General features: G+C 47.7%; 1 protein-coding gene and 1 non-coding gene across 9 annotated transcripts in view; one reads left to right on the plus strand and one right to left on the minus strand.

Annotated features, from left to right (window-relative positions):
* Tmem132d (transmembrane protein 132D) overlaps positions 1–15,763 on the minus strand; it is a 310,602-nt gene that overhangs the window by 160,002 nt on the left and 134,837 nt on the right. The window lies entirely within an intron of this gene.
* Positions 5,381–5,487, plus strand: LOC125349832. The gene has a single exon (XR_007210629.1). It is a non-coding gene; the product is annotated as a U6 spliceosomal RNA (small nuclear RNA).

A 15,763-nucleotide genomic window follows, 5' to 3' on the forward strand; every position in this document is an offset into this window, starting at 1 on the left:
TTTGTCCTGTTAAATATACAGATTTATCTAGTTGGTTCTTTCTTTCTAGATATTAATTTTTTTTTCTTTCCTGGAATCAAGCCACAACATACCATGCTGGAAAGTAAACAACCTTCTACACACATCTCAGGATAAATTGATAAACTGAACAAATTATTTGGTTTATATCTACACATATCTCCTTGAGTTTCTAACAGTATGGAAACTCTGAGCCAAAGTTTGCAAACTGATGGGTACTCAACACAGGCATTTGGGCTGGCTTCGGAGATGAGTTGGCTCAGTGTAGCTGAGTGGTAATTCAGTGGTAGGTAAGAGCATATACCTAGTATCCAGAAATCCCTTCAGGCTGGATCTAGCCTGTCAATCAATTAATACATTAGTGAATTATACAATAATTAATTAAGTTTGCCAGAGTATTTTAATTTCTCATATCTCATAAAGAATAAAAATATCTCATAAAGAACTCTGGCAATTGTGAACCCCCATTTCAGAATAGCCTCACTCAGCAGGCTCTGCAGCTCAGTTCCCATTAGCCTACACCCTATTGGCCACAGAAGGCCTCCTCATAAATGGCTTTATGGTGAGTTATTGGCTTCTGTTCATCTTCTGCCTGCCCCGCCTCTGACATTTCATCATGTGATCTATTTCACTGACTGTTAAGATTTCTTGGTCAATTAGTGAACCTCTTATATCAGCTGTGAGCACTGGGATCTGGGCTAAAATAAGAGGCTCCAACTCCAAATTTACTCCCCATACAGCCCAGTTACTCCCTGAAGAGAACAAAGACAAAGTGCAGTAAACTATGTGGAGAACCTGGGGCCTTCAGTTGAGTCCCAAGCTAGCATGTGGGAGATCCTCCTGCTGTAGCAATTACGTAGACTTCCATGCATGGTCTATAGCATACGAAAACACACACACACACACACACATTCATACACAGGTATGCACACAAATACAAGGTTTACAGAGTGTATGTCACCAACACAGCTACTCATTCACCAAAACCCAACTCCTTTGATTCAGCTAGAGCTAAATCTCCTGGACCTCTGGCAGTGGGGTGGCTCCATGACTGAGGTCTGGCTGGCAGACAGATGGAGGCAATCAGTGCCCTTCCCAGCCAGGCAGTCCTGACATTCTTTCCCAGGATCTTCCCTTCGCCACTGCTGGTCATTTGGTTAACCCTGGAAGCTGTGTATTTCTTAAGCAATGCAGCTAACATGAAAAAGTCTGAGTCTAATCCATACTGGGTAGACAGTTATCAGCAAGCAATACTGGTTGGGATTTTACATGTGTTTGAAAGGACTTTCACTGTGTATGAAGCACGGTCAGCCTGGAATTCATGAACACAACCAGCATCCTTAGTCTTTACAATGTCTAAGGCAATGTCAGGCTGGAAAAACTTCCTGGATTTATTTCAACTGTCTTTTTATTTAAGAGTTAAAATTAGTGGGAAAAATTAGCAAATGTCAGTTTCAAGCCAATTAAGAATAGATTGGTTACAAATGCAGAACTTGGAAACGGACGGATGATGAAATGCTTCCTGGAGACTCATGTTGCTCACAGAGTTCTCCAAAGAGCAATTAATTTTTATTTTAAGGAAACAAGAGGGAGATTTTTCAGTACAAAGCAAGGAAATCATGAAAGAAATTAGTCTATAAAGTGATAGAACATAAGTACACTTAAAAATACATGGCAGCGAACATCTAATTATGCATCATCTTAAGAACACTGTAGTGGAATGTGGGTTGGAGTGGAGTGGAGGGTAGGGGTGGGGCCAGCCCTCCCATATCCACCCTCCTCACCCCACCCTCGCCCCATGTGGCCTGGCGAGTCACATTGTATAATTTCATTGTATAATTTTCATTGTATAATTTGCTTCTGAGGGGCTCTCTTTCCTCAGGTGTCAGGGGAAGAAACACAGTATACAAATAATCAAGACTTGACTTTTACTTAAAGATTATAGAAACTTAAAAAGAAGATGACTTGACTTAGCATTGACTTAGACAAGATCCCCACCTGCCCCAGCTCTACAACAGTCCCGGTCTAACACCTGTGGCCCCAAACTCCTGCATGAGGTAAGAGGGCCTTGGCTATGACAGGTCCTGTCTTCTTCTCCTCCTCAGTCACATTTGCTCCCCATCTCCTCCAGGGCCAGGGGAAAGAAGGACAGAAGGTTTCCATCAGAGGTGCGCCTGCCTGAGGATGGAGCACGGAGGCAGGTTAGGCTCCTCCCACACTGTTTTGTCCCACGCAACAGGTTAGCGGCGGTCTCTTCCTTCAAAACAACAGCATCATGCGTTGGTCCTCTGTCATGACTCCACTTCTTCCAGGAACTAGGAGCTCTGGAACCTTCCCTTGCCTCACCAGACCTTGGATGATGACAGCTCCCTACTCTCACCAGTCTTTTGCAACAGAGCACCACTCTCTCTACATTTTTGTGCCAATACTTGAACTCAGAGCCTGGGCACCATTCCTGAGCGATTCTGTTCCAAGCTAGTGTCCTACCACTTGAGCCACAGTTCCACATCTGGCTTTTTGGTTTCATGAACTTTACTGCTTAGGCTGGCTTTGAATACCAATCTCCAGATATCAGCCTTTGAAGTAGCTAGGATTATAGGCATGAGACATGGGTACCCAGCTGTCCAAGATCCCTCTTTCTCACTAATGTTCTTCACTGAAGCCATGTAAATGTCTGGGACTGGCAAACATCTATGTTTATAGGAGAGACCAGTTAGTCAGTGGCTTTTGAGAACGTATTTGAGAAATCCTATTATTTGAAAACTCTTTTTTGTTGTTATTGTTTCAGTTAGCTGGATCTTTCAGTTCTCCCGCCTCAATCATTTTCCTCCTTTGAACAAGGAAAATTAAAGAGATAAAAATGAGACACTGGAGTACCTCTTGCCCATGGCTCTCCTTCCCGGGTGAAGTCAGTGCAGAGGAAGTGTGATAATGAGAAGCCTCGAGGGAAGAAGCGTCACTGGATACTGACAGAGTACTGTAAGCTCCAAGAGGAGACAGAGCTGTCGAAAAGCTCATTACAATTCTCCACATTTTTCTCCTTCTCAGAACTCAACTGGTTGGTTCGGGTCAGAAAGCAGAATTGTGGATATAGACACATGGTCCAAATACATTCAGGGTGAGTAAAACATTCTACTCAGTCCAGGCCCCACTACCTAGGAAGGCCCTGCGTAGCCTTGATGAGTAAAGGATCTTTGGTGGCAAGTGAGGTGACTGTATTCCATTTCTTCACTCAGTTTCCCTGATAGGTACTCTGTTACTGCGGAAGATGGCCCGGTGCCATGAGGCAAAGGAAAAATGGCAAAGCCTCCTTCCTGTGGGAAACATGGGGAATGGTAAAATGCAATTGGATATACTTCTCCCCTCATTTGATTTGCATGAGTGGTTGGTAAAACCCAAACTGTCTCAGTCTTGGTGCACCAGAAACCGTCCTGGCCTGGGAGGCAGTGGTTAGCATATCCAATGAGGGGGTATGAAATGAGAATCAGGATGCTTCCCATATTCACAACTTTAATGGAGTCTGTTTGGGTCTGAGGATAAGTAAGGACACAGCAGAGCAGAGCCAAGGAGGTGTGAAATTTCAGGCAGCCTCAGGAACAACTGAGCTGTAGGCCCAGGGGACTGGATCCAAGCACAGACAAGACTCCAAGAACGAAGGACCTCTGGCTCCACACATGCCATCTCCAGGGACCACTGGAAACAGTGAATCATAATCAGGTGTTCTCTGCTCTATGGAGGATCAGCAGCAGTAAATTGGTAGAGAAAATCTGGGCTGGAAGTAGAGAGCAGGAGCAGGGGTAAACCACAGAGCCACCTTGGGCTGGACTCCGTGTTCCTCTCATGATCACGTCCCAAACAGGCTGAGACCGCAGGACCTTAGCTGCCCCTCTTGTCCCACTCCTGGCCTGCAGACAGCAATCCACCTTTCCGAGGTGGGCTGATGGAGCACAGTGACACTTCCTGTGTGTTCAGATGCCTGTTCTACCTATGGCTGAAACCCCAGGGAACAAGGCTGTGCAGAAGGAACAGGGGGAAGGTGCAGTCTGCCCTGGACAAACATTTAATGAAGAAGACATACTGTCAGTGGCTAGCCTCAGCTCCTAAGGAAATGTGGCTCATTTCTTTCTGATGAACAGAAAAAAAACAAAACAAAACACAACTAGGCCTTTAGCCTCTGTACAGCTAAAATCACCCCAAGCTGAACTGTGTTGGTGCCATTACACAGTTTACTGTCTGTCCCCTGTCCCTAGTCCTTGTAGACATTTGATGAAAGATCACCCAGGGTAGAGAGAAACTCCTTTTAGGGCAGATAACAAGGAGAAAACCTGACAGAGAAAAGGCACTTGGCTTGAAACCATCATGATTTTAGTTGTTTTCCTGCTCTCCCCGCCCCCTTCTCTTTGCGGTATCGTCTGCAAATGAGGGCACTGTCTGAGCACCTTATGTCTACTCCAGACCACATACCATATACATAGATAGGCAAGGGAGCCTGGGAATTGAGCATTGATTCAAAATTGAACTCCCAGGCTATGGCAAAAGGTGCTGAGTGAAATAAAACTGCCAGGATTAGGGGAAATTCATACTTAAAATGACAGCCTGAGTGAAAAGCGTTTCAGAGAGATCAAGGCTCTCAGGATCTATCTCCTCAGATTAGAAGAAAGGGAGATATGGGGGGCTGGGGTTACACAGTTCTAAATACCATCTCATGTCTCACAATTGATGAGACTGCTGAGAGGTGCCTTGGGAGCCACCTCACAATTTCTCTCTTGGAAAAAAAAGAGAAATCTGATTATATCAGAGAGATGAGTTCAATTCTCATTTAAAAACTTTCTAAAACCTTCAGATTGCCAGGACAACCTCAAAAGAAACATGTGGGAAAACACCAAAAGGCTTTGGCAGCAGATTTTATTTTTAAAGTTTACTTTGGTTTTAATTGATTGGCAGCAATGCTGTCTGTCTATGGGGGAAGGGGAAGTTTCAAGGATCAAAGCACTTGAAACCTCCACCACCTGAAACATTACCTTTGGGGAGGGGGGAGGTGAGGGAATGCAGAATCATCTCTCCTACTTGGTTCCTTTTTTTTAAGAAAAGGTCTCACTTTGTAGCCCAGACTGACCTCAAACTTGTGACCCTTTGTATTAGCCTCCTGAGTGCTGTGTCACCATGCCTGCCTCTGGTAGTTACTTTGAAATAACCAGTGATACTGCTCTATCCTTACCATGCCAAGGAAGAGTACCAGTCCTTGAGATCAATACATGAAACCAACCTGGGTTCATCAGTGGACAAATGGGTGGCTGGAGCCATTCACTGGATTTGGGAACAGCGAGCAGTCATGGTAAGGTCTATGGGCAAAGCAAGCTTAGTGCTCACTTCAGCAGCACATATATTAAAATTGGAATGATACAGAGAAGATTAGCATGGCCCCTGCACAAGGATGACACGCAAATTCATGAAGCGTTTCATATTTTTAAGGAACATAGACTCTATAGTTTCCCTCATCGGGAATAATTAGTACACATCTAGGATTATCCTAGCAGAAGGTCACAATAGCTCAATAGCTATGTATATATGAACACATAAGATGATGCTAAGTGAAATGAACTCCAAGTTATGGAAACAAGTGGTTTATCACTGTTGTTATCTTCAACATGCCATGTGAAATTACACCCTTTTTCTTTTGTCTTTCTTCTCCATGGTTTTACCCCTGATGTCACTGTAAACTAATTTTGGTACCCTGGGTATTGTATATACATTTATCGGAACTAGGGAAGAGAAAGGGAATATCAAAATAGAGAGACAAAAAGACAAACCAAGGCAACAGCAATACTTACAAAACTATATGGTATAAACCAACTCTACAACTCATGGTGGGGGGCAGGAAGGAAATGGGGAGAGGGGAAGGTAGGGGAAAAACAAGGGAGGAGATAACAAGTTGGATAAGAAATGTATACGTATTGCCCTACGTATGAAACTCTGTACACCACTCTGATAATAAAGAAAAAAAAATCAAGCTGAACAGTGGGTAGACTCAGAACACGAGGGCTGTCAAAATCATGCCAGAGAGGTTCACTTCATGACACAGTGCCTTCTCCGGGGCCCACGAAAGATACTACACAGTGCACCAAACAGGTGATGTTTGTAACTTCTTCTGTGCGTGTCAGCATGGAGAACATACTTGATTTTTAAAAAGACAGTGGTTATATTTGGTCCAACAGCAAGAGCAACAAAAATTCAACATTAACTGTATGTTGAGGCTGACACCCTAGAAAATCTCCAGTGGGGGAGTGTAAGGGCGACAGACAATGGCAATCAGCCTCATTCTTACTTAGCACAACTGCTCTCTTCCACCTCCTTTTATCCCAGAGGAAGGATTGCAGAAGAGAAAGGGGGCGGCTGTGACCCCAGAATTAGAACTTCCTAGCTTGGGAAAGCTCCTTTCATGACCTCATGCCTGCCTCAGGCTAAAGCATGCAAGTTTATCTCACAGAACTGCCATAAAAAGGATTGTTGTGTCTACCAAAGTGCTGACAAATGCAGCCTGCCAAATACATTTGCTCAGAACGCTGAGGGTCTCAAAACACAGTGGCTGGTATTAGAGGTGAGTAATGAATGCTGGGCATAAGGGAGATAGGCTGACACAAACCGGAAGGAACGGATGAACTCCCAGGCTAAGGATCCCAATGCGCCGGCTATAGTTCAGTGGATTGCAACCTTTGATGACACACTTTATTTATTGAGCCCATCACTTGGCAAGCCAACCAAGCAGTCAGTTCAGACACTTTTGCTTTGCTGTCTAGAAATGCAGAGAGCCATGCCAGCTGCAGCGTTCTGAGGCCACTTTTAGCAGAACTTTCCCTCTCTACTCATCTCCCAAGTGACATTCCAAGATCTCTGGTGGTCAGCAAGACCATAGTGAAATATTCATGTATTTATGAACCAAATCTATGGGAGCACAGTGTGCAGAATGAAGGCCAAGCCTGTTTCGTGCATGCAGTTGGCAACTTGGTGAAATCCCCCAGTGAACGGCACTGATAACTGGACCCTTTGCCATCCAGCTGACTGTGGGCATGATGGGTTCTTGTGAAACAAAACCACGACAAACGCTTGCCTCTAAATCTTGGTTGGTCTTTTGATGATTTGGCCACTCTGATGGCATCAAGGGACCCTCTCATAGTGTACATGCATGCTTCTTTGACAATTAACAGTGCCAGTGTCTTCATGAGCTTATCTGCCATCTGTCTCTCTGCTCTGAGGAAATCTCTGCTCAATTCTGCTGCCCTTCTCATTTCAACTGGGTCCTGTCTTCTATTCTGAGGAGCAGCCCTTTGTCAGTATGTTCACCTGCCTAGTATTTTCTCTGGGTTTTAAAGCTGAAGACAATAATAAAGCCTGGTTAATACATCACTTACATGTCAGTCACTCCACTGTGTCTTAAGGGGGAAAAAAAACTTGCATAGGAAGAAGACATTTTGTACCTTAATTTTTCACATGGGCAAATTGAGACCAGGAAGAAAGTAGCCTGCTGTATTTAGTGTCAAGTGGCAGTGCACTCATCCCTCGTGGTGCCACTCAGTGGCATGAGCCCTGCATTCTGCATCTGTATCTCCAGTGCATAGCAAAGGGCTGGCTGTCCCCACCTGTGTCAGCTGACTGGGGCAGAGCTGCAATGGTCCCATGACTTGAGATGGCCACCGGTGCACAGGCTGGCTGATGTTGTCTTCATTACACTTTCTCTGACAGCTGGGACTGGGTTGGTGCTGAGACCCTGGAGCAGGAAAGTGCCCCCAACTGTAGTGAGGACAACGTAGACCCTGAGTAGGAGAAGTTGCTCTATGGCCCTACGATGGAGAGCAGACTGCCTCTCACAGCATGGCCCTCTGTTCATCCACAGAGCCTCATTTCACCCATACCATTGAGTGTATCTGTGGCTTCATTGCGGGACAGCCCCTTCTAGAAGTATGCTAGCACAGGCATGTCCCCAGAGCCCCAAGTTGGAGTACCACCAATCAAGGTTGGCTCTGCAGGTGCCATGTGTACTGTGCCCTATGCTAGATCCCACTTAGCAACTATGGGCATCCCTGCAGGTTGATACCTAGCTCTCAGTGATTCCTGTAACCCCCACCAGGACACACACCTGTACAAACACCTCCCATGCCACGCTGCTCACAACCTAGATGACCGCAGATGGAAGAGCACAGGAAGGGTGATTCAGATCCAACTCAGGGACTTATAGAGGGATGTCTGCCATGCCAGTCCTTGTGCCATCAGGACTCAGAATGTGATCCCCCGGATGCAACCACTAGGCAATACGGAAACCTCTAGAATCAGGAATCCTGGCTCACCTTCCTGCCTTTCTACCTGGTAGCAGACGTGTGAACAGATTCTCTGACCAGTGAGATGGTCACCACCCCTCAAGCCTGGATTCCAGGTTGGTTTGTGCTGTGTGGTATCCTCATGGTGCTTGCAGATAGCGAAGGTCACAGGCCAAGCTTACATAGCTGAGAGGAAGCCAGGCATCTCAGCACCCACCTTTCCCCCATCCAGCCAAGCAGCTCAGCTCAGCTCCGGGTTCTTTCCTGCACAGCACAGCCCTGAACCACAGCTTCTGGACTCATGTCTTGGTCAGAAACCCAGATCCGCCATTGCTACAGGAAGAACTAGAGCTGCGGCTCCCTGCAGCCATATCACACCTAGCCACAGGAGAGGTTCAGCTCAGGGTCCGGAAGCATGAAATCCAGATGCCACTAGATGGGGTCCCCCTTGGACAGCTTAGAGGAGACACCAGCACCTTGCACCTTATAAATTTCAAGAGTGACAGCAACCTTGGCTCTGACTCCACTAGGCTCCTATGCCCATCTGAGCATCGTCCTCTGTCCTCTTTCATAAAGACTTGGGTCACAGCCCTCCAGGATTGTGTTCCAGATTAGATCTCAACCTGCTGATGTCTGCAAAGCCACTTTTGTCATGACGAGATGCGGGAGAGGAATGTGGCTGTGTGAGGAACTCACGTTGGAGTCAGGTGGGCATGGTGAGAGGCGTTCATGTTATTCTGACTCCCCCACAGCCTCAGGGCCCTGCTGTGCTGGCCCTGTGGCTCCCATACACACAAAGCCAGGAGATTTCTGTGTCTTCCCTCTGGAGTTAGAAAAGTCCAGTGAGCCAGATTATAGGAAGCAGAGCTAAAACACTTAGAAGAGGCTGGTCTGAGTCTCTCCACGAACAGGTGCGCGCTACCTCTAGGTGGTATGAATTTGCACAGTATTACGAGATCATGAAATATCACATTAGCAAATGTTTGCTCAAGTTCCTGATCAGAGGGACTCTGAAGGCAGATGGATACTCGAAGGAAAAAGGAATGGAAGGTAAGAGAACTTGGGGAGAGGAAGTCATCTCAGCCACCAGGCAGAAGAAAGAAATGTACTTTTCTGGGTCACCTGTCCCCCCCATGGACAGAGACTGCTACACTCCACCTCCCTGGAGGGGAGCGGTCAGGAGAGAAGCAACTTCAAGGGTATCGAGCTGTGTCATGGCTCTGTGTTAAAATAACACTGGACAATAAATAGCAAATGAAATTTTCTTTCCCCATGCAAAATCCAATTCACATTGTCTCATAAATCCTGCCTGAGGCCTCTGTTGAAATTTCTTAGGCTCATAACCCCACCACGAGGTCACTCTGGAATGAGTTTGCAGGCCGCTTGCTGCGTGCCGGCCACAGCTGCCTAGGGCACACGGGGAGGGGTGGGGGGCGGGGGAGTGATCATGCTTAGGTTGTTTCTGGCAGTGTTCATGCTTTAAAGGCAAAGTCTAACTCGCAGCACCACTAAGTGCCTCTGAACCCGGGGGTTATCCCCCATGGCTTTTGTGTATACCCGAAAACCACTGCAGAAATGCACCGGCCAACACCTTCTGTCCTGTCCGGCAAAATGGAGCTCTGCATATCAATCCCTTGGGCCTGGAGGCCCATCTCACTCCAGTGCACAGAAACAGCCATGTGTTCCCTAACATCCACACACGGCCATCCTCACACATGGACGAGCTGTTTAGATCACTGTGCTTAAATACTGACAGCCTGAGTGCATTGCTAATGATGCCGCAGCCAACCCTGGCACTCAGGGCCGGTCAACCCCACTTCAGTATTCCTGTCTTTGGGACCCACCCAATCACAGGATGGGTTGGGCTAGTGAGCCGTGGGAACAACCTGCTATGGTTCCGGGTGACTCCGATGGGGTTTCATACACAGACCCAGTTGGCACCTTCCTTTTAACCCTTTGACCCTCTGGACCGACAGGCTCAGCTTGGGTGCACACCGCTTTATCCCATAAGACTTGAAAACCACCAGCCATGTCCCAGAGGCCGTGTCCCATACAATGCAGTGATATATACTTCATTTGTTGTTTGAGTTTATGTAGAAATGCTACACTGACTGGGTGTGGTGGGTTCATACACACCTGTAGTCCTAGCTATCTACACTGGTGTAGAAAGGAAGATGGCTGCCAGAGGCTGCCCCAGGCAAAATTGAGATAACTAAAGCTAATGACTAAGCAAAAACTTAGGGGGGGGCTGGCTCAAGTGGTAGAGCACCAGCCTAGCAAGTATGAGGATCTGAGTTCTGACTCTACTATTGACAAAAAAAAAAAAAGGGAAAAGAGATTTCCAAAAGAGGAAGAAGGTAGGAAGGAAGGGAAGGAGGAAAAATGGAAAGGAGGGAGGGAATGGGAGAGGGAAGGAGAGAAGACACTGGAAATAATGCTACCATTACAACCATTCTTACTCAATAAAACCTCCATAACTTCATGATTTCAAGCTATAAAGAACCTAAGCACATACCTACTCAACTGTATATGCTGGGAAACGCTCCATTTCTTATCCTAACTGCCATATCCATCCATCCTCTCATGTGACTCGCTTCCCGCCCTGGTGACCTGGAGCTGTCACTGCTCAACCACAGCACTGCCCAGACATTGCGCTGGATACCTGTCATGAGAGCCAGCTGCAAACCAAGCAAGGTGCTGCTCCAGGAAGGCACCTGCGCCCAGGATGGGAATCAGAACCTCACACAGCAAGCTCCCGGTTTAGGAGGGGGATGTCTTCACATGAACATGATCTCAGTGCAATCGTGCTTCACATCAGTATTCTGTCCACAATGAGGAGCCAGCTTGCCCGAAAGAATTCTAGACTTCAGACTCTGAGAAGGAGGTCCCTGACCTTGAAGAGTTGCTGAGGTCTTCCCACATCTTATTACCTTGGTAGGAGCACTGGATCTGTCTTCCAGACAGAGATGAAGTACCTGGAGCACCTGCATTTAATGGTTAGATAGTAAGAGGAAAAAGCTTTCAATGCTTCACCTAGCTACAGGGCCTCACAAATAGGTCACAAAGCATTTAGATTGAAGCCGAGAGTTCCTTTTAGAAAAAGTTTTAAAAACTTGCCAGAAGAGTAAGTTTCCATTTAAGATTTTAGAAAGGGTAATTAAAGGGTGATTCAGGGAGCTTGTCAGTAAATAGGACCTAGCAACTTGCTGGGTCCCAGTGAGACGAATCAAAGGACTTTTAAATGAGATCTAGAACTTAGAGATTCTGTCATAAACCTGTCATCCATTATGGTAAGTTCCTTTCACCTGTTGCAACACTTTTAAGGATTATCCATGTTTGTGTATAAATGACCACTTGTTCATTTTCACGACTGAATAGTCTTCCATGGCTTGTATATACCACAGTGTGTTTACCCAATTACCAGGTGACGTGGGGGCATATTTCTATGTTGGCATTATTATCGAGAAAGAAAAATTATGGAGACAGAAAAGAGACCTCTGGTTGCCTAGAATTTGGGTAGAAATGAGAATTCAGTACAAAAGGGATTATTTTTGGGGGGAGCGAAACGAAGGTGACATGAAATGTACCATGGCAATGACTGAATTATCACATGTTTAAGCCCTCCTTAGCTGAATGAAGCAGCTTCATCTCATGGTGTGGAAGGTGCAACTTAAGAGCTGGAAGACAGGCTTCATAGGGAGCTAAAGGCCCTCCCCTGTCCCTGCCCCTACAAATCAACACAGTGAAGACACCAGGGCACCACCCAAAAAACTCTTGGTGCAGCTGGCACCTGCTGTGGATACTGGAAGCTGCCAGAAAAAAAAAAAGGCTTTTCTAGAAAGGTCAGAAAACTTGAACCCTGGACACATAAGCAGTAAAAGAAGCCAGCCCACCCAAGAGACAAGTCATCAGAATGGAAACTCTGGAACTCAGGCAGCATGATAGTGTTCTTCACAGCAGGGCTATAAATAAGTCTTCAGAGGTAGCCTGTAATCTTTCCTTTTGTTTCATTTTTTAACATTGCGTGAAGCATTATTAACTTCCAAACTGTTTCCCAGGTCCTCAGGAAACAAGTCACCCAAATACAGTTGGCTCTCTCCAGCTAAGCATCCTGGGAGAACAGGGCCTGCAGGACAGTTGTCCAGCTAAACATGCAGGAGAGCAGGGCAACAGCTAAGCATGCTGGGAGAGCAAGGTCTGCAGCTAAGCATGCTGGGAAAGAAGGGCCAGCAGCTAAGCATGCTGGGAGAGCAGGATTGACAACTAAGCATGCTGGGAGAGCAGGGCCAGCAGCTAAGCATGCTGGGCAAGCAGGGCGTGCAGGATGGTTGTCTAGCTAAGTGTGCTGGGAGAGCAGGGCCTGCAGGACCCCACCTTCCAGGGTGGTGAATGAGTAGCCCAGGTTCACGGGATCTGGAGGGACCTGAGCACCAGCCAGGGCCAGCTTTGGTGAGGGAGTGGCTCAGGCTCATAGGATCTCAGGGGGACCCGTGCACTAGCTAGGGCCAGCTTTGGTGAGGGAGTGGCCCAGTCTCATGGGAGCTGGAGGGACCCATGCACCAGCCAGGGGTTAGCTTTGGCATACCAGCCAGGGACTAGCTTGGGCGAGGAAGTGGCTCGCACCCTGAGACCCAGGTTGTGTTCAGGGGAAGGAATAAATCCATCACCCTTCCTTACAGGGAGTGCACATCCTGGCAATCCTATGCATAGCCCATGACCCTTAGCAGATAAGAAATTCAATTTTTCAGTGAGCATGTTTATTATAAATATAACATATGCATAAAAGATACAAGGACAGAATAAACTTGGGTTGTTGGGCATGGTAGCTCACTTCCCAGTATCCAGGAAGTTAAGGCAGGGAGACCATGAGTTGAGGCTAGCCTACCCTATATAGAGAGACCCTGTCTGAAAAGTAAAGTAAAGAAAAAAAAAAAAAGGGGATTTCTGAGCAGGTAGTTCCAGTGGTAGACTATCTGCCTAGAGAGTGTGAGGCCTTAAGTTCAATCCCAGTACTGTGGAAAGAGAGAAGAGGGGTGGGGGAAAGAGGAGAGGGGTAGAGAGGAGGGGAAAGGATGGTATTGTCATGGTGGCTCAGGTCTACCATCTCAGCCAAAACACAAGGTTAGTGAGACCCTTTCCACAACCAATAGATAGGGAGTGGTGATCCACGCCTACAAGCTCAGCCATAAGGAGGAGTAATAGGAGGATCAAGGTTCCACACCTGTCTCAGGCAAATATGTGAGGTTCTACGCAGTGGAATTACAGCTCACACTTGTAATCCCAGCTACTCAAAAGGCGGAGCTCATCTAGAAGATCATGGTTCAAAGCCAGCCTGGGCAGAAAAGTCTACAAGTCTCAAAATCTAAAGCCTGAATCTAAATCCCAGTACCTCCAAAAGCAAGGCAACTTAGGAAGACACACAGGTACTGAGGCATTTTCTCTAAAGAGTGGCGCCTGGGGACTTCTCCACTCAGTGGGCATTGAAATCTCAGGTTTGGAGTTGCAGGTGACAGATGGCAAGGCATGGGTTCTATTCGTAGTGTCAGGGGTCCCCCAGGTGATGGGGGCTAAAATGTCAGTAAGTTCAGGGAATGAAGAACATCCTATCCACATGTGACGCCATGTCACTGGACCCAGGAAATGACAGAGCCCACCCCGGCCCTGATCCATGTCTGCAGGGCGTGCATTGGCAGCCTCGGATGACCAGGGCTGCTCTCAGGTTAGGGTTTCTTCTGCATTCATCAGCTCCATGCTTCAGCACCAACAGCTGCCAGAGTTTCAGGGTTAAGGTGCTCTCGAGATCCAACAACCTGCAAAGCAGGCTCGGCCTGAAGGTGTACACTGCACCTCACTGCCACTGCTGCTAAACGTAGTGTTAAATAACTTAAATCCAAATGCCGGCCCCAGCTTGGAAACTGAGACATTAAACACCAAACACATGGGAGGAATAAAAGTGAGGCAACACAGGTGTACATGAAGGCACACAGTGTAATGGGATGGAAGGAGGGCCAGGCTGGCAAGTGAGCCAGCCGAGGCCATAACACCATAGGCCTGAGTGATGGCCACATTTACTTGGGGCCCGTTTTAGGCAGGCCTTAAGGCTCGAGCCTCCACGGTGCCCCCAAACACCCCTCCCCACAGCCGGTCTTTCCAGAGCCCTCACCGCATCCTGTCTATCTGTCTATCATGTCTGTCTATCTGTCTCTCTGAAAAACACCCTCCATAGACTGCCAACAGCCATGCGCGTGTGCAATGACGTCCTGGCCCTGTACTCAAATTGCATTTTCAGGCACAGCCCTGGCTCCTGCTGCAGGGTGGCGCCTCTGCAGCTGCATGCAGGTCTGCCTGTGCGGTGGGCCGGCATCAGCAGCCGGTGCATTCAGACCTTAATGTCAGGGCCTCATGGACGTGCTTTGGAAAGTTCACAAGCTGTGTTCAGGCAAGTATTTTCTCCAGGCTTGCATGCTTATCATTCCCCCAGCAAGGCTGACAACGTTGGCTTTGCCTCATCCCCCAGGGTGTGTTCCTGTTGCGAATTCGATTTCTGTTTTACTCAATAAAAATAAGACAAATGGCATGGAGGAGTCTGGGAAGAGGCCTGGGGCTTGCTGTTTCCAGGACACAGAGGGCATTAAAACACACATGGGTGGGACTTGAGTCAGAAGATGAGGTCACGGACGCTGGGAAAATGTCTACACCCTTCATCCAATCTTGTATTCGCAGCCAGTGAGGTGCGTGGACAGGAGATGAGAGGACCAGCAGGGCCTAGGCTCTGGATGGACTGGGGAGAACACACAGAGGAGCTTGGAGGCCAGCAGAGCCCACATGTCATCTGTGGCTGCTTTCCCTGGTGCTCTTCCCTGTTTCAAGGTGTGTGCAAAGAAGGTCACGCTGCAGCCCCCACGGCATGCCAAAGATGGCCATAACCATGCAGTGGGCAGAGGCAGGTACAGCAGCGACCCCCCCCCCCAGCCATGCAAGGCCAGGCAATTCCCAGTCGGAAGGAGGGCACAGACCAGGGCAGCAAAAGTCCCCAGTGCCCAGGAGGAAGCACAAGCCTCCTTAACACTTCTGCTCATCGTCCCAGGCTTGTTTGGGGTTTGCTGCTGCTCACTGTCTTCATGTCAGAAGAGATGAATGGGAGGGAAGGAGAGGTCTCCATTTCCCATCCCTGGTCTGTCATCTGGACTGGGCCAGCCAAGGCCTGGGGCGGGGGTGGGGGGGGACATGCCCAGGGACACAGCTGGAAGAGCTGAAGGGGACACAAATCACAGGTGGCATCCTCGCCCAGGGGAGTCACTCTGCACAGACACCTGCCTGCCCTGGGTTCATGCAGAGATGGAATCCACCTTATGGCCAACATACATCATGGTTTCTATTATGAGGAGACATATTTTGACTTGTACAAGCCGTTCTTATTTGCGTGAAGACAA

The sequence above is a fragment of the Perognathus longimembris genome, chromosome 3 (genome assembly GCF_023159225.1).
Source record: "Perognathus longimembris pacificus isolate PPM17 chromosome 3, ASM2315922v1, whole genome shotgun sequence".
Taxonomy (NCBI): Eukaryota; Metazoa; Chordata; class Mammalia; order Rodentia; family Heteromyidae; genus Perognathus; species Perognathus longimembris.